The 17,955-nt window shown below is 47.9% G+C and overlaps 1 long non-coding RNA gene across 1 annotated transcript; it reads right to left on the minus strand.

Moving 5' to 3' along the window:
- Nucleotides 1-816: 816 nt before the first annotated feature.
- Nucleotides 817-17,631, minus strand: LOC309856445. The gene is made up of 5 exons (XR_014307207.1): nucleotides 16,767-17,631; nucleotides 12,198-12,240; nucleotides 8,623-8,669; nucleotides 7,923-8,000; nucleotides 817-5,812 (listed from the first exon to the last, which is right to left on the minus strand). It is a non-coding gene; the product is annotated as an uncharacterized lncRNA (long non-coding RNA).
- Between the last annotated feature and the right edge of the window lie 324 nt (nucleotides 17,632-17,955).

Below are 17,955 nucleotides of genomic sequence, written 5' to 3' on the forward strand. Positions count from 1 at the left end.
GCAGGAAATTGTGCTGGAGGAACCTCCCTCAAGCAGTGTCCAGATGCAGGAGTCCACAAACATACGCTAAGCCTGAGGGTCAGTAAACGTGAGAAGGAAGGACTTCTCAACCCCCCAAACAGGGCCCCACTGAGGCCCACATGCCTAAGGACTTTCCTATACCAAATAGGGACAGACATCCAGATTGAGCTAGATAGAGCCAGACGTCTTGGGCTGTGCCCCAGGCCAGGCCCCTGGCCCGCCTGGGGACTGGCGGCCCCGCCCCGCGGCTCTAACCCCGCCTCCTCGAGCAACCATTGGATCTGACCCTCTTCGGTCCACGGCTGACCTGGGGCGCCCACCCTGTGTTGCGCCTGCGCCCTAGCGACCACCGGGAAAAGTGGGCGGGGACCGCGCGGGCCACGCCCCTATCCCGGGTCCGCCTCCGCGCATACGCACTTCCCGCCACGCCTCCCCGCCCACCTCAACCCAGTCCTTCCCAGAGGTTCCCAGCCAGCGCGAGCGCGGCGCGATGGACGGCAGGGTGCAGCTGATCAAGGCCCTCCTGGCCCTGCCCCTGCGGCCCCAGACCCGGCGGTGGAGGAACCCGATTCCCTTCCCCGAGACGTTTGACGGCGACACCGACCGGCTGCCGGAGTTCATCGTGCAGACGGGCGCCTACATGTTGGTGGACGAGACCCTGTTCTCCAGCGACGCCCTGAAGGTGACGTTCCTCATCACCCGCCTGACCGGGCCGGCCCTGCAGTGGGTGATCCCCTACATCAGGAAGGAGAGCCCCCTCCTCAATGATTACCGGGGCTTCCTGGCCGAGATGAAGCGGGTGTTTGGCTGGGTGGAGGACGAGGACTTCTAGGCCGGGAGCCCCTCGGGCCTGGGGGCGGGTGCTCGGGGGAGGGTCCGCCGCGCCCGCCGCCGCCGCCGCCGCCGCCGCCGCCGCGGCAGCCCAGATGGCCGCGGGCGTCGCCCCGCCGCGCCTCCCGCCCCCCCACCTTCGCCGCGCTCGAGTGGCCGCGCTCTCCCCCGCGCTGCTGTCCCCTCCCGCGTAGTGCTTGCCTTTGTTCCAGGAATAGCGCTCCAGGTCCCCGCCGCTGCCTCTGGGCCTGCCTCCGGAGCGCGCCGCCGCCCTGTGCGGCCAGCCGGGCCCCTCCCGTGGGCACTTGGACTGGGGCCCGCGCTCCAGCTGCGGGCCGGGCTCCCGTTACACACCCGCCAGACCACCCACCGCCCGGCCGCCGCGGGCCGCCTCCGCCAGACTGACCGCCAGGCCTGCAGCGCGCCGCCCAGACACCGCGCTGCCACCGCCGTCCACCGCGGTCCACCGCGCGCCCTCGACGGCCTGGGGCGCCAGCGATGTGGGCTCAGCCAAGAAGTGTCTGAGCCGGCCGCGGCCCCTGGACAGTGACTCCAGCAGCTCGCCACCCACCGCGTCCCCCGCCCCCGAGGGGCGGGCCGGCCTCTCACCTGCGGCGGGACCCGTCGCCCCCTCCTCCCAGAGACCTCTTCTGCTCCTGCCAGATGGCGGCCAGGTCCCAGGGGTACCTGGCAGCCAGATCCAGCCGCTCGTTTTCTTTCTCCCGTGGACCTGTTCGTTTTGCCCAGAACCCAGTTCTCTTCTCAGTTCGCAGCTGTCTCTCTGAGGTGTGCCTTTTGTTCCACACAGTAGTTAAGCCCTGCACTCTGCCCAGCTCTTCTACACTACCTGGACAAACGTCTTTTCCTTCTTTTCAATAAATGTCAGACGCTATTAAAAAGAAACTGAGTCTCGGTGAATGGGGCAGCCCTGCCTCCCCCGGCCGGTGCGCGGGGTCCGTGGGTGTCGTTGAGCAGGTGTGTCCCCTGCCGCTCTGTGGCTGAGGTTGACTCTGACGTGGTGAAACACAGCAGGGGGTCGTGTGGTGGTCCTGGGGACGCACACCCCATCCGCTGTCTTTCGGGCCCACGTGCTGACCCTTCCAATCCAGTCAGCCTCATGCCCCTCGAAGTGGACCTCCATCTGAGTTTGGCCAAGGGGGTATCAGGAAAAGGCAGCTGGGAGGCTTCTGGAAAACATTTCCTCCTTTCCAAAAAGCTGCTTGAAGGCGCAACACCTTTCTGTGACAAATCAGGAATCCCACACATATGTTGCTGAACACCCGTCAAATTTTATTTAATGCATTATTCAGGGATTCAGCAGAATGACAGGTTCTTTAGAAAAAGCATTTACATTTATAAAGCCTTGATTGTGTGAGTAGAGGAGAAGGGAATGCAGAAGTGTGATTGTTAATTTAGCACAAACCTGGTTGATGAACTATAGGACAACAGAACTGCAAGTTCTCTTTTGCTGCAGAAAAGGAAAATGGTCACCTCCTACTGTTGTCTGCCTACTAACCTCTGAAATCTGCAGTCCTGAGAAAAGCCTCGGCTAGCTTGTCTGTGGCTGGAAAAGTTAGGCATCCCGTTAGAGTCTGAGAAAAGGTGGGCTTACAAGGCCGCACTCTGGTATGATGTTAAAGGTTTATAGAATCAACCCTCTTATTTCTGACTTGGGTCATTTTTCCAGAACGTGGGAAGGGAGCGGGAAAGAGCTGTGCTTCGCTTGTGCATGCATTGGCCTGACTTGTAGAAAACAAACTGGATTCCGGGCAGCATTGCACAGAGGATCAGTCCTCAGACTGCTTTCTGCCCACAGGTGGGACCCTTGGCTTTGGAGCCAAGGTTAGACTGGTGTTAACCACCCCAGCACTTCCTTGTCTTTCTCTAGTGCTGTAGTGGCCTCTTGTTACAACCATGTTTTTGCACAATTGTGAACAGTTACTACTTCCTCTGAATCGGTCAACCCCTGAGAGACATTGCACCTGCCAGTTAATTTCCTTCCATCTGTGTCCCATCTGTGGTCACCACTAGTGACAGTTTTTTGACAGTGGCATCACTTTGACATTGTGGGTTTGCAGCACTTCACCTATAGACAGTGATGGAGCCTCTGACCTAGCGGGCAGGTAACCGAGCTCCCAAATCCGATTTCATAATCTGCTCTTCGGACCACTTCCAGCTCCAAACACACTTGAAGTTCCCTCAAAAACAGATCTCATAGCACTTGTGAGGAAGGGAGGGAAGCAGGATTGAGCAGAGGGAGAATTTAAAGAGAGACCGCTGTTAAAACAGAAGATATGGCTGATTCTATGGGGATATATCTAAAGTTGGAAGAGCCATTCAGAAAAGTTACGGGTTGAGTCGTTGAGGCTGCCTTGGTATGCCCACACTGTCTAGTCATTAGATATGGTTTCACTTAAAGGCCACAGGGTACCCCTGGGCAAGGCAGCTCCCTTCAACCCACAGTAATTCCTGGGAAGTGATTGAGCTATGGCTCTCAGCAGCCTGGGTCCCTAGCAGCTGGCGGAAGGAGAACCTTGGTCTTGAAGGTGCGGTCTGGGCAGTGCTTAGTAACACTGACTTCACTCCTCAATAGGGGAATGGGCCCAGCATGAGGGAACATAATTCAGCATTTATTTAAAGATTTTATTTATTTATTTATTTGACAGAGATCACCAGTAGGCAGAGAGAGGTGGGGGGGAAGCAGGCTCTCCGCTGAGCAGAGAGCCCAATGTAGGGCTTGATCCCAGGACCCTGGGACCATGACCTGAGCCAAAGGCAGAGGCTTTAACCCACTGAGCCACCCAGCTGCCCCATAATTCAGCATTTTAAAGAATAGGAAAGATCTATGCCAGCTGATATGGGGAGATATTGCAAGGTTTTAAGTAAGGAACAGAATAGGTGGAAAATTGCATTATTCTTTTGTTAAAATTGCAAAATGTTTTTGTATGTTAAAAAAGCTGGAATATGCATGCACACGTGCGTGCACACACACACACACAGTTCGCTAGGTATGAAGCAAACTATAGCAATAAACATGCTAAGTTGTTAGCGTGAGTCACAAGAAGTGGGAAAGGGTTGGTGCCAAAGATAGGGTAGGGCCTAGGGTAGGGGAGAAGAACCCACCCAAAAAAGGAGAGCAAAAAGGCTGAACTAAAATGGGAGAGAGGTATTGCATGTCCCTGAAAACTGGAAAAACCTACAGAAACTTCCAAGGATGAAAGGGAGTTAATCCAGGTCCCAATGAGAAACATGGTACATGCAAGTGGATCAGAGCGGAGAAGTAAATGAGGGGACTGGGAGATGGCAGTGGGTATGGCTGGAGGAAATTGTGATTGTATCATTGTTCTGCAAATTTGCACTACCCCCCCCCACTCTCCAGAAGGAGTGTGCCTACCTGTTCCTCCAAACCTAGGCTTTGCCATGCACTTGTTTTTATCAGTGCGATGTGAGCAGACCTGAGCGAAACAGAGGATATCAACATGTTTGTGTGGTTTGGCTCGTCCTCTTGCCCTCCTGCATTGCCGTGAGACAAGCTGACCCCAGGTAGTCGCTGATCCCTCCCACTGCACTACACAGTGATTCACGGGGAGCAAATGTGCACACAATTTGCAGCCCAGAGCCAAGCACACCCCCTAACTCCCCAGACAGCCCAGAGCACAGGAGCAAGGAGAACAGGTGACTATCACACCATTATAGGAGCATGGGCTGCCGAAAACTGACACCAACAAGACATTTTGAGATGCCCCGGGGCTAGCAATGGTGGGGAGCTGGGACCTCCCAGCAAAGCATAAAGGAGTAAGTGCCAGGAGTAGTTACTGGAACACAATAACTATTAGAGAGAACCCCTGTCTCCACGTGGGTGGACCCGGAGGGTATTATGCTGAGTGAAATAAGTCAGACAGAGAAAGACAAATACCATACGATCCCCTGTATATGCAGAATCCAAAAAACGAACAAAGAAACAAAAAAAGGGCAGAAATCCCTAAATCCGGAGATCAAACTGATGGTTGCCAGAGGAGAGAGGGGTGGGGGATGGGTAACATGGGTGAAGGGGAGTGGGAGGTACAGGCTTCCAATCTGGGAATGAATAAGTCATGGGGACAAGAGGCATGACATAGGGAACAGAGTCAGTGGTATTGTAATGGCGCTGTAGGGGACAGATTGTGGGGAGCACAGCAGAACGTATAGACTCGTCCAGTCACTATGTTGTACACCTGGAACTAATGTAACATTGTGTATCAACCGTCCTCCAATACAATAAATAATACTTTGAAAATAAAGAGAATTGCTGGAGAGCATTTGTGGTCTTTGGTTAAGAAACTCAGCCACAGCCCACTCTCCATCTGATAGACACGAAGCTCTCTCGTTGGCCAGACTCAACCAGAACCCAAGGACCTCAACAATTTAACAACTCAACAACCTCAACAGAAGCCAGAGGACAAGGGAGTCATTCATGCAGTCGCAGAAGGTCAGCCTACTGGACACAGAGCAGGGTGGGGGAGAGGAGTTAGACAAGGGCAAATGGAAGGATATCCAAAAGATTCAGGGACAATCAGTTCTAAATGAGGCACATTTGAAAAGATGCACAATCGCATTGGTAATCAGTGTGTGTGTGTGTGTGTGTGTGTGTGTGTGTGTTTTAACTTAAACAACAGATATTTATTTCTCACGGTTGTGGAGGTTGAAAGTTCCAGATCATGGGGAGGGCAGATTCAGTTTCTCCTGAGGGCTCTCTCTCTGATTTCTATAGGGTCACCATCTTGCTGTGTTCTCACATGGCCTTTTCTGAGCATGACATCACAGGTTTATTGTCAAACGTTATAACTCAGGGACAGCCAGAGGGAAGAGACGCAGAGGGCAAGGTGTGTGGGAAGGGGCCAAGAACTTCCAGGCCCTCTCAGAGCGCACCATTCTCACCAAATCGCCACGTGTTCGCCAACCAGGACGCTCCCAGACAGATCTGAAATGGGGGAAAATGGGGTCCGACTTCAAAACTATTAGATTGGCAGAAGTAAACATAATGACATCAAGTGTGGAAGGGATATGAGGCAATGAGAATTCTCATAAAATGCTTGTGGCGGTGTGCAACGAAATTGGCGATGAATGTGGCAATCTCTTGTAAAGTTTATGACATACAGGCCCGAGTGACCAGCAATTCAGTACGATGTTGACTGCAGTATTAAAAAAAAAAATGTGTATATAATTGAGGCCTCTGCTAAGCCGCATGGCTCCTTGGTGGACAATAATAAAAGGTGCCCCCTGGTGGTGGAAGCAGCCTCATGCGTGCACCGCGGGGCAAACGCATAATATTTTTATGCTTAAAAAAAAAAAGAGTCGCCCTCAGTGAGTGCTGACCGACGCAGTCCCATTCTTTGGCTTGATGGGCCGAGTTGGAGGCTAGACTGCAGCGTCAGTCACTGGCTCGGTAAGAGGCACGGCAGAAGTGAGTAACTACAGGACCCTAAGCAGTAGCCCTGTTTGTAGTAACCAAACACTGGAAACAACGTATTACCAGTAGTTAAATGAATCCGCATATGCACAGATATATACATTTCCACTGGTCCTTCTCCCACCTCTTGTCTTCGTTTTAAAGTGTAGATGATAATTTTAAAATTCACAAAAGTTGGGTGCCCGGCTGGCTCAGTGTGTGGAGCAGGTGATTATTGATCTTGGGGTTGTGAGTTCGAGTCACATGGTGGGTATAGGGGTTACTTAAAAATAAAATCTTTAGGGGCGCTTGCATAGCTCAGCTGCTTAAGCGTCTGCCCTTAGCTCAGGTCATGATCCCAGGGTCCTGAGATTGAGCCCCGCCTTAGGAAACCTATGCAGCCCGGAGTCTGATTCTCCCTCTCCCTCCAACCCTCCCTCCTGCTTGTGGTTTCCCTCATTCTCTCTGTCTCTCTCAAACAAATAAATAAAAAATCTTAGAGAAAATAAAAATAGGGGCGCCTGGGTGGCCCAGTCGGTGAAGGGTCTGCATTTCGGCTCAGGTCATGATCCCAGAGGTCATCGGATCCAGCCCCACGGCAGGTTCCGGGCTCAGTGGAGAGTCTGTTTCTCCCTCTCCAGCTCCCCCTGCTAGTGTTCTCTCTCTCTCTCTCTGGTGAATAAATAAATAAAATCTTCAAAAATAAAAATAATTTAAAAAAGAGAAATCCACACTTAAATGATCACCAGATTTATGACAAAGACACCACCTCAATTAAGTAGGGAAACAATGGTCTTCTCATGAAATGTTACTAGGTCAATTAGATATCCATATTATAGAAATAATCATTGGCCCCCACCTCCCAACATATAAAAATTAATTCAGTATGAATTATAAACAAAATATGAAAGTGAAAGTTAAAACGATTAAGGTTTTAGAAGAAAATACAGGAGAATATCTTTATGATATTAGGTTTGACAAAGATTTTTTAAATAAGATGTAAAAAGCACAAATTCCAAGTCTATCCTCCCTAGTGATAAAATTTATTAAGACACTCAGGGCACCTGGGTGGCTCAGTGGGTTAAGCCGCTGCCTTCGGCTCAGGTCATGATCTCAGGGTCCTGGGATCGAGTCCCGCATCCGGCTCTCTGCTCGGCAGGGAGCCTGCTTCCTCCTCTCTCTCTCTCTCTGCCTGCCTCTCTGCCTACTTGTGATCTCTCTCTGTCAAATAAATAAATAAAATCTAAAAAAAAATTTATTAAGACGCTCAATCATAGAATTTCCCCCACTTCCCGACAGCATCCAATCCAGAACAAAGCCCTACTTTTTAAAAACCCTCTCCCAAATCACTTAACACAAGCCAAAATAATTCATTCAGTAAGTTTCCTACTGAAATAGCCCATGGTTCTTTATGGTTTGTGTTCTCCCTTGCTGCAATGAGTAACACACCCAAATTGTTCAATTATGTGTGTTCCTTATGGTCTTTGGCTAGACTATTAACCTCAAAAATATATGAAGAACTGCCATCAATCACTGAGAAGATAAACCAATTTAAAGAACAGGTGAAATTTTTGAACGGACATTTCATAAAAGAGGGTAACAAAGTGTCCCATAAACATAGAAAGAGGTACTCGAGGGGTACCTGGCTGGTTCAGTCAGTAGAGCGAGTGACTCTTGATCTCGAGTTTTGAGTTTGAGTCCCACACTGGGTGTAGAATTCCTTAAAAAAAAAATAAGAAAAAATCTTTGAATTTTTTTATTTTATTCTTTAAGATTTTATTTATTTATTTTACATAGAGAGAGAGAGCAAGAGGGCATAAGCAGGGAGAGGGAGAAGCAGGCTCCCTGCTGAGCAAGGAGTCCAATGGGGGACTTGATCCCAGGACTCTGAAATCATGACCTGAGCCAAAGGCAGGCGCTTAACAACTGAGCCACCCAGGTGCCCTAAAATCTTTTTTTTTTTTTTTAAAGAGGTACTTGGGATGCCTGGGTGGCTTAGTTGGTTAAGCATCTGCCTTTGGCTCAGGTCATGATCCCAAAGTCCTGGGATCGAGTCCCCCGTCGCACTCCTTGCTCAGCAGGGAGCCTGCTTCTCCCTCTGCCTGCTGCTCCCCGTGCTTGTGCCCCCCCCCAAATAAATAAATAAAATCTTTAAAAAAGAGGTACTCAATATCATTAGTAATAATAGAAATGCAAATAAAAAATTCAATGAGATATCACCATAGAATCATCAGCCTACACTTTGATAAATAATAGATCCTTGAATACACAGCACAGATAAATCTCATAGACACACAGAATACACACTATATATGAGGAGTTTGAAAACGGGTAAAACTTACCATTGGTGATAGGAGTCAGAAGACAGTTTACCCTTGAGGGGCATCATCTGAAAGGGGGCATGAGAAACCATTTTTGAATGTCGTAAATAGTGTATACATTGATGTGGGCAGTGGTTACCCTGATGTGTACAAATGTAAAAATTCATCTAGCTGTACACTTGAAATTTTCATCCTTTACTGGATGTAATTTATATCTCAATTTTTTTAAATATGAGAAAAGGAATGCCCATTTAGATAAACAGAAGAGAAACAGAACATCAAATACAAAGAGAATATCTTCAAAACAACCAACAGAGAAACACAAAATTTGGCCAATAGCTGATTTATGAACAGTCAAAATGGAAGCTGGAAGACCACAGAATAATACTGTTTTCATCAATTCTATGACTCAAATTTTTCACATTTTGACCTCTCTGATAGCTGGGTGTTTCTTACAATTACAATATATCATAGTTTTTTTAAAAAATATTTTATTTATTTGACAGAGATCACAAGTAGGCAGAGCAGCGGGGGCAGAGGGGGGGCGGGAAGCAGGCTCCCCACTGAGCAGAGAGCCTGATGCAGGGTTCAATCCCAGGACCCTGAGATCATGACCTAAGCTGAATGCAGAGGCTTAACCCAATGAGCCACCCAGGCACCCCAATAAGTCATAGTCTTATAAATTGTCACTGGCCAGGTGGCCACTGTGACAGACTCACTGCCGGCTCGTGTGCAGAGCTCAAGCACCTGTATCAGAACTTGCAGAACTGATACCCACGAATGAAGGAAAAAAGTCTCAGAAAATGAAACTAGAATAGTTTCCTAAGAACCATTGTATCACTACCATCTTGGGCACGTAGAGGATTACTGTGTGGAAAATCAAAGATCTCGGCAATTCTATAAATGAGAGACTCAAAAATGACTTTTGGGGCACCTGGCTGGCTCAGTCAGTTAAGACTCCAACTGTTGATTTCGGCTCTGGTCAGGATCTCAGGGTCATGAGATCAAGCCCTACATCAGGCTCTGCACCGGGTGTGGAGCCTGCTTGAAATTCTTTCTCCATGTCCCTCCATCTCTCCACCCCTTCCCCAACCTGTGCTCTCTCTGTCTCTCTCTCAACATAAAAAAATCAATCTTAAAAAAATAATTTTTAGGGGCACCTGGGTGGCTCAGTGGGTTAAAGCTGCTGCCTTTGGCTCAGGTCATGATCTCAGGGTCCTGGGATTGAGCCCCACATTGGGCTCTCTGCTCAGCGGGGAGCCTGCTTCCTCCCCCTCTCTGTCTGCCTCTCTGCCTACTTGTGATTTCTGTCTATAAAATAAATTGATAAAATCTTTTTTAAAAAGTCTTAAAAAAATTTTAAAGAGGTAAATATGTGACTAAATATACACAAGGAATAGTACACATATTTAATTTAAAGATTAAAAACAATAGATGGGGGTGCCTGGTTGACTCAGGTGGTAGGGCACACCACTCTTGATCTTGGGGTTGTGAGATTGAGCCCCATGTTGGGGGTAGAGATGACTTTATTTTTGTTAAGATTTTATTTATTTATTTGAGATAGGCCAAGAGTAAGAGTGAGAGCAATAGAGAGAGCACGAATGGTGGGGACAGAGGCAGAGGGAAAAGCAGGGTCCCCACTGAGCAGGGAGCCTGATGCCGGGCTTGGTCCCAGGACTCTGGGATCATGACCTAAGCCGAAGACAGACACTTAACCAACTGAGCCTCCCAGATGCCCCAAGAAATATTTGGGAAACAACTTGGCAGTGCCTTTAAATTGGATTCCCTGTAAGCTGACTTTGACCAAGAATTCATGCAAAAGTGATACATCAATAAGTGGTCCCCCCCAAAAATACACTGATGGGGAGTAAGGGAAGAAAGCAAAGCAGTATCTTGGTATCAAGCAAAGTCCCACAGGGGGTCACTTGACAAAATCCAACAGAGGAACTCTGCAGACCATGTGGGTCACACCTCAGGCTTGTCAAATTGAGAGCTCAGGTTTTTTATAACTACACATCTATTGGTCATTAGCTAAAGGCTGCACTCTGGAGAACTGAAATCCCTAGCCCCCAGCTCTCTATGCTTGCTAACAAAGGGGATGCTGGTAGCCTGTGGCAGACAAGGAGCCACAAATACAGGCTATTGGGTGGGAAAGCACAAGAGAAGCTGATGCGCACGAACGTGGTCAAGAGTTCAAAGTGGGAGAGAGACAGAACGTTAATAGCATCTGCTTCAGTGGGCCCTAGTTTTAATACTCTTTTTTTTTTTAAAGATTTTATTTATTTATCAGAGAGAGAGAGAGCAACGACAGGCAGACAGAATGGGAGACAGAGGCAGAGGGAGAAGCAGGCTCCCTGCCGAGCAAGGAGCCCGATGTGGGACTCGATCCCAGGACGCTGGGATCATGACCTGAGCCGAAGGCAGCTGCTTAACCAACTGAGCCACCCAGGCGTCCCCCTAGTTTTAATACTCTTAATACATGACTGACAAATAATATGACATGCTCTTAATACATGACAAATAATATGACAGCTCTTCCTATAGCTTTCCAACCCTTCCTGTAGTTTTTTGCTCTAAGTACTCAAATACACCTGCTTAAAATACGTGCAGTATATTCTTTTTTTTTTTTAAAGATTTTATTTATTTATGTGACAGAGAAATCACTGGTAGGCAGAGAGGCAGGCGTGCACACAGAGAGAGAGAGAGAGAGAAGCAGGTTTCCTGCTGAGCAGAGAGCCCAATGTGGGGCTCGATCCCAGGACCCTGAGATCATGACCTGAGCCGAAGGCGGAGGCTTAACTCACTGAGCCACCCAGGCACCCCTGGAGTATATTCTTTTGTTTGTCAATCCCTGTTTCTCCTTCTAGCTTCGCTATTCTAAAAGAGTATACAGAAACATGGACTTCCTCTTAAGTTGATAATGAAATTAAAGTCAAGTGCACAAGGCACATCTAACATTTCTTTATACACAGTAGAATCTATGACTCAGTACTTGTAAGTACTAGAGATCAGCATGGTTTCTTGTAGGCGCAGTGGATGGGGCTGGTCCTGATGCTAGGGCTACTCACACAGCAAATTCTTTGCTCCTCATCTTTATAGCCTTGATCACACAAATTGTATGGATGTCAATTCATTCAATAGTGAATGAATTTATTTAATTTTATTTTTAGAAGATTTTATTTATTTATCTGGGAGAGAGACAGGAATGAGAGAGAAAGAACATGAGAGGGGAGAGGTCAGAGGAAGAAGCAGACTCCCCACTGAGCAGGGAGCCTGTTGTGGGACTCGATCCTGGGACTCCAGGATCATGACCTGAGCTGAAGGCAGTTGCTTAACCAACTGAGCCACCAGGTGCCCTCAGTAGTGGGTTTAAAATGGCCCATAGTGCTCTGGGGTTCTAGGGTCGCCAAAGAGCATCCTCCTTGATGAACCCAGTGGTCTAACTGGACATACACAGAAGATCCATTAAACTCACTTGGGAGACAACTTGGTGGTTGAGGTGAGATGGACTCTGGGTCCAGCCGGAGTGATACTCCCATACAAGTAATGATAGTACAAGAAAGAGCTGAGAAGGATGGAAGCAGTCAAGGTGTTACCTGTACCCGACTTTGGCTCCCCAAACAGGCCATCTGTGTGATTCTGTGAAAACAGAACAAACCAGAGCAGAGGATTATAAATAATCCTTGACATGGAAAGTCAAATTGAATGTTCCTATCCCTTAATCTTCATTTATTTATTTTTTTAAGTTTTTTTTTTAAGTTATTCATTTGATACAGAGAGATAGAGAGAGAGTATGAGCAGGGAGAGAGGCAGAGGGAGAGGGAGAAGCAGACTCCCCACTGATCCGGGAGCCCAACATGGGGCTTGATCTCAGGACCCTGGGATCATGACCTGAGCCAAAGGCAGGCGTTTAACCATCTGAGCCATCTAGGTGCCCCAAATTTTTTTTTTAATTTTTAAAGATTTTTATTTACTTTAGAGAGAAAGAATGAGAGAGAATGAGCTCAAGCAGGGGGAGCAGCAGGCAGAAGAGGGAGAGCAGGGAGCCCGATGTGGGGCTCGATCCCAGAACACTGGGATCATTACTGGAGCCAAAGGCAGATGCTTGATCAAATGAGCCACCCTCATATTGCTTAACCTTAACCTATATCCTCTACAGAACCATTTCAGAATCACTTTAGACCAAATCTCCTGGTTAGGATTTCTTGGTGAATGTGAATGTGGGCTTCACGTTTGTGGGCGGTTACATATGAAGGTTTTTTTTTTAAGTTTTTATTTATTTATTTGACAGACAGAGATCACAAGTAGGCAGAGAGGCAGGCAGAGAGAGAGGGGGAAGCAGGCTCCCCGCCAAGCAGAGAGCCCGATGTGGGGCTCGATCCCAGGACCCTGGGATCATGACCTGAGCCGAAGGCAGAGGCTTTAACCCACTGAGCCACCCAGGCTCCCCCATCTGAAGTTTTGTTTGATGTCTGATCCTTTTATCTTCTCTGAGTATCTACGGGCAGGTGTCATTTCTTTTTCATTCAGCATTGTACTTGGCAACTCTGCTAAGTCATTACTTGAACGTCCTTGCTTTCCTTCTTTTGGGCAGAGGGGAACACCTCAGTGTTTGCACAACTCTCTGGATTTTGAAAAGGTCTAAATTTAACTTCACCATTGTCTTCATCCCTAAAATGTCATTTAGCATCCAATATGTGAAAGTGGGTTGATAGGCTTTCACATTATAAGTTAAATATTGCTCCTTATAGAGACCTAAACACGACAAAACTTCCTAGCTGAATTATTCCCATGCTTTCTGATGTCATCTGTCTCTATCAGCCCCATCACTGGGGAGACTAAAGTGGGGCTGGAAAGTGGAAGCCTAAGGGTTCCAACTGTCTTGATTACCGTAAAGGAGAGAAGAGGAGAGGAGAGGGAGAAAGTAACTATTTTCTAAAAGCCTCATCTTGGGGTGCATCAGGCTCCCTGCTGGGTGGGGAGTCTGCTTCTCTGCCCCTCACCCTGCTCGTGGTCTCTCTCACTCTCTCATTTGCATGCTCTCTCTCTCTCTCAAATAAATAAATAAAATATGAAAAAACAATTTTAAAAAAGCCTCGGGGCACATGGGTAGCTCAGTTGTTGGGTGTCTGCCTTCGGCTCAGGTCATGGTCCCAGGGTCCTGGGATCGAGCCTTGCATCGGGCTCCCTGCTTGGTGGGAATCCCGCTTCTCACTCTCCCCCTCCCCCTACTTGTGTTCCCTCTCTCGCTGTCTCTCTGCCAAATAAATAAATAAAATCATCAAAAACAATAAATAAGAGCCTCATCTTCTGATGACAGAGGTGAAACGAAAGAGCATTTTGCTGAGGGAAAGACTATCATTGGGATACTCTGCATCTTACTGGAAAATTACAAATTTAATAACAACGGAGGCTAAGAGTTATTCTTTACATTACTAGCAAGAACATAATTTGAAAACAATCTTCCTGGAGTGAGATTTTGACAGGTCAAAATAGTTAATACATTATATGGACTTGAATCTGTATAGTAATTTTAGGGATCTAGCCTAATGATCTTACTAAGAACGTGTTTACTTTGAGTGTAAGTAAATACGCTGTCCTCTACTGCAGTCTTTACCTCCAGGCCCAAATTAATAGGCTTACTGTAGCTGTCGGTCCAAAGGGGTGCTGAAATTCTAAATGTTCCCCCCTTTGGTCATCTGATGACAGGCTGTCGGCTGCCAGCAGACATAGAGAAGCACCAAGAGCAGGAAGAGGAAAAGAGGTCCCAGAGTCTGCTGGCGCCAGGGCGTCTGCAGTCCCAAGGCTAAGGAGGGCAGGTGATAGGAACTGGGGCTGGTGACTCAGGGCTGGAGAAGAAGCGACCCACTGAAGGGAGAACCAGGGCAGAAAGGACTTGGCGAGTGTCGGTGAGGGACCCGTGAGAGCGTGGGCGTGAGGAGCCCTGGGGATGAGTGGGGGACAGCGGTGTGACAGCACGAGGACCAAAAGGAACCAAGGGAAGGGAAGGAGCTTTGGGATGGGGTCAGCACTGCAGAATCCAGCCAAAGTGGCTTCTCTTAACCCCACTCCTCATCACAGTGTTGAAGGTTCCCCCGCACACAGAAATGCCAAGTCCCGGGTCTTGCAGTACGGACTGGGTGATGACCTGCAGGGGTGGTTGGGTCGAAGGGTACCGGTGCCCTCACCAGGTTTTGATTGTTCAGTACACTGGTTTTTCCCCTTACTGTTCAGTTGTGACCATTTCCTCAGGCCATTAAATACTTTGAGATCATGAGGGGCTTTATTCTCATTGAGTACGGGGTTTTAAAAAATATATATTTTATTTATTTACTTGACAGAGAGAGAGAGAGATCACAAGTAGGCAGAGAGGCAGGCAGAGAGAGAAGGGTAAGCTGGCTCTCCACTGAGCAGAGCTCCATGTGAGGCTCTATCCCAGGATCCTGGGATCATGACCTGAGCTGAAGGCAGAGGCTTAACGCACTGAGCCAGCCAGGCGCCCCTCATTGAGAGTGTTTTGATTGATCTCTGTCCTTTCCCCACCTGGTTCCATGAGATGTGGGACTTCATTTTATTTTACTTTTTTTTTAAAAGATTTATTTATTTATTTATTTGATAGAGAGTGCGCACGTACACGAGAAGGGAGAGGGTCAGAGTGAGAAGCTCCTGCTGAGCGGGAAAGCCCGACATGGGACTCGATACACGACTCCAGGATCCTGACCCGAGCCGAAGGCAGCCGCCCAACCAACTGAGCCACCCAGGCACAGATGTGGGACTTCATTTTAGACTTATTACTGCTCAGAACAGCTTGATGAAGTACCTAAGTAGTTGCAGTGGCTCCATGATGGAAGACACAGCAGTGTCTCAACCCCTGAAAAAGCAAGCAGGGCGCCAGACCATTGCATATGCTCCTGGAGGGAGCTCCAACGCGCCTCCGATTTCTGGAACTGCCTCTGCTTGCCCCTTAGGCTCCAAGTCTCTGGTGGACAGATAGGTCAGCGATACTCACGAAGGGTCCATTTAGAATTCCCTTCCTACTGTGTCTCTGCCCTAGGGCTGCCTCTGGATATGGGGATACACTCAGCACTCTGGGGCTAAGGGAGGAGAAGGCCATTTCACGACTATGTTCTACTATGATTCCCCTGGGACCAAGACTCAGGACATGGAATCACCCAAAGCCCACTTTGTTCCCATTTTAAATTTTTGTGGATTCATCACGAAATTTGTGTCATGTCCTAATGATGGGTTTTAAGTCACTATTGGCCCCAACCACCAACAATAAATAAATAAAAGGTCAGGCATTTCTCTTGCCCCTCTTATAGTCATCTTCCCTTTTGTCAGTCTATCACTCCCTCTTTCTAAGGTAAGGCTTTTCTGTGGAAATTGAGTCAAGTGTTAGGAGGAGGTCAGGGAAACAGAATGACAGCTATAAGGCAGAGTGGTCAGATGACAAAGTGAAGAGAAAGAACCACCTTCCTTCCTTACAAATGCCATTCCTTTGTCCCTTTATGGACTCTTGCAAAAGTGTGCATGATTCATTCTTGCATACTAAACCCTCTCAGAGACATTTTCAGCACGAAAGATGACTGGAGATGATACGACTGGAGTAGATGAAGGAATGATCCCTAACACAGCCACCCTGGCAGGAAGAAGAAAACTGCAGGGTGCTTTGGTTGGAAGAGGAAGGAGGGTTAAGGACATTGTTCGAAGGATACCCAGAATTCCCTGCCCATTCTACCTACTTCTCCAGCCAGGTGGACACAGATCAAAGTGAATATGCTAGACCGATTATAGATAAACTGTTTCCAAACACTTTCCAACCAAATAAGCAGGGTCTATGTTTATACCCAAACAGTGAATGTGCTGAACACAGTCACCTTGAAACTCATGCAGGAAAGCCAACAGCTAGCACCTCGACTTGGGACCTCATAATTAGCCAGCTCTCAATGGTGTTAAGAACTCTGTGAACCGTGACAACTTTATTTTATAAGTAACCAAAAAATAACCTCTGATTGCAAGACTTAGATTTATTACAAGCCAAACTGAAAGTAAATGATGCTTCCATGATTTCTTGGAAGGAAAACACTATCACATACATAACAGAGATGTTCCTCTGGCTCCACATACAGCCTATGAACAACCACACACATATGGCAAAAGTTTACCTGTTCAAAAAAACAGAGAGGTGCGCCTGGGTGGCTCAGTCGTTAAGCCTCTGCCTTCGGCTCAGGTCATGAACCCAGGGTCATGGGATTGAGTTCTGCATCAGGCTCCCTGCTCAACGGGGAGCCTTCTTCTCCCTCTCACACTCCCCCTGCTTGTGTTCTCTCTCGCTGTCTCTGTCAAAAAAAACAAACAAAAATATTTAAAAAAAAAAAGACAGATGGAGAGAAGGGAAAAAGTGAAAAAGGAAAACACTGGTACGATGAATTCCTTTGCATGTTCTTGAAAAATCACCAATTAGAAATGAGGCAGAGATGACTTAGTGCCGCCTTGTTCCCCTGCCTTTTCTCGGACTCTAAGGGGATATCTAACTTTTCCAGCCACAGCAGAGTTAGCTGAGGCTTTTCTCAGGAAAAGAGAAACATGCATTTATTTGTCCTGTAGTTCATCAGCCAGGTTTGTGCTAAATTAACAATCACACTTCTGCATTCCCTTCTCCTCTAATCACACAATCAAGGCTTTATAAATGTAAATGCTTTTTCTAAAGAACCTGTCACTCTGCTGAGTCCCTGAATAATGCATTAAATAAAATTTGACAGGTGTTCAGCAACGTATGTGTGGGATTCCTGATTTGTCACAGAAAGGTGTTGCGCCTTCAAGCAGCTTTTTGGAAAGGAGGAAATGTTTTCCAGAAGCCTCCCAGCTGCCTTTTCCTGATACCCCCTTGGCCAAACTCAGATGGAGGTCCACTTCTTGAGGGATGGAGCTGACAGGATTGGAAGGGTCAGCACGTGGGCCCGAACAACAGCGGATGGGGTGTGCGTCCCCAGGACCACCACACGACCCCCTGCTGTGTTTCACCACGTCAGAGTCAACCTCAGCCACAGAGCGGCAGGGGACACGCCTACTCAACGACACCCACGGACCCCGCGCACCAGCCCGGGGAGGCAGGGGTGCCCCATTCACCGAGACTCAAATTCTTTTTAATAGCGTCTGACATTTATTGAAAAGAAGGAAAAGATGTTTGTCCAGGTAGTGTAGAAGAGCTGGGCAGAGTGCAGGGCTTAACTACTGTGTGGAACAAAAGGCACACCTCAGAGAGACAGCTGCGAACTGAGAAGAGAACTGGGTTCTGGGCACAACGAACAGGTCCACGGGAGAAAGAAAACAAGCGGCTGGATCTGGCTGCCA

This window comes from Mustela nivalis, assembly GCF_964662115.1.
Source record: "Mustela nivalis genome assembly, chromosome: X".
NCBI classification, from domain to species: Eukaryota; Metazoa; Chordata; class Mammalia; order Carnivora; family Mustelidae; genus Mustela; species Mustela nivalis.